Source organism: Mizuhopecten yessoensis, unplaced genomic scaffold (genome assembly GCF_002113885.1).
Source record: "Mizuhopecten yessoensis strain PY_sf001 unplaced genomic scaffold, ASM211388v2 scaffold4033, whole genome shotgun sequence".
NCBI classification, from domain to species: domain Eukaryota; kingdom Metazoa; phylum Mollusca; class Bivalvia; order Pectinida; family Pectinidae; genus Mizuhopecten; species Mizuhopecten yessoensis.
Window position 1 is genome coordinate 198,066 of NW_018405342.1, and position 1,329 is coordinate 199,394.

Here is a 1,329-nt window from a genome sequence, read left to right on the forward strand (position 1 = left end):
TTTTTCAAAGAAAATTTTGTTATTCATTTTGCAAAAGGATACTAAGGGAAAGGTTCTGTGACGCTTTGATTGATATTTTAACTAGTGTCAGCTGTTGTCTATAAAACGCTACTTTCTAAGAATATCTTGGTTCACGTAACATTTAAACTTTTATGAAAATGTATTAATGTGAATGAAGGTATTATCATCAAAATATTTTATTTTTTTTAAAAAGAAAAAAAAAATCTCAGAAACTGGTTTTGTGAAATCTACTGTTGTCTAAGATCGAGAATTCAGGGATCTGTACAACTCCCTTATGGAGTACATTGTAAAACAAAGCCAGCTTTTCCAAATAACAAACTCACGGGAATTATACAAAAATATTTATATGATTGAAATACAAATAAAAAAAATAGACTTAAGGTGTCATAACACAGCATACACAACATACGCTATGTATCATGCTGAACGCGTATGTGGCTGAAAAGACAGAGATTGACAACATCTGACGGACCATCATCGGACACATCCTGACACAATCTGACTGGCCCCGGTCAGAAAGAGCCTAACAAAGTCTGACGGACCACCATCGGACACATCTTGACAAAATCTGACAGGCTCCGGTCAAAAATAGCCTCGCAATGTCTGACTGACCACCATCTATCGGACTCAACTTGACGCAGTCTGTGGACGACTGCCCGAATAGTCTCCACAGTCGGCACCATTGATATGACAATAAAGTTTACGCGTCGCTCATGTTTACCAGAAGACAGGCATAGACAAATGTGGATAAAGAAAATGATTATGAAAGAAAGGATAATTTAAATTGTGAAGACCAATGTAGATCTTATACCAGAATCCAAAGCGTTTGCGGTGCTTACCAGGACTTCACATGTGGTTCTGTTGACATGCAAGTATGGAGTGCATAACGAAGGTCATCACGTATTAGTTTCAATGTTATTAACTTTAGTTCAATGTATTCACCTTACCAGCTAGTAGGTTAAGGTCATTACGCCATCAACTTATCTTCAAGGTCATCATGTCATCAGCTACAAGTTATCGTTACTCGCGTTATCAGCTTGTAGGTCAATGTCATCAATTACTCACATCATCAGCTTATGGTTCAAGGTCATCATGTGATTAATTAGTATGTCAATGTAATCATGCCATCCCGTTATAAAGCAATAGCTCAAGGTCATTACGTCATCAGATAGTAGTTCATGGTCATCATTTCATCAGCTGTTAGGCCATGGTCATTACTTCGGTAGCTAATAGCTCAGAGGCCATGGTCATTACTTCGGTAGCTAGTAGTTCAAAGTCATTACGTCACCAGGGACCACTTGTATAAAA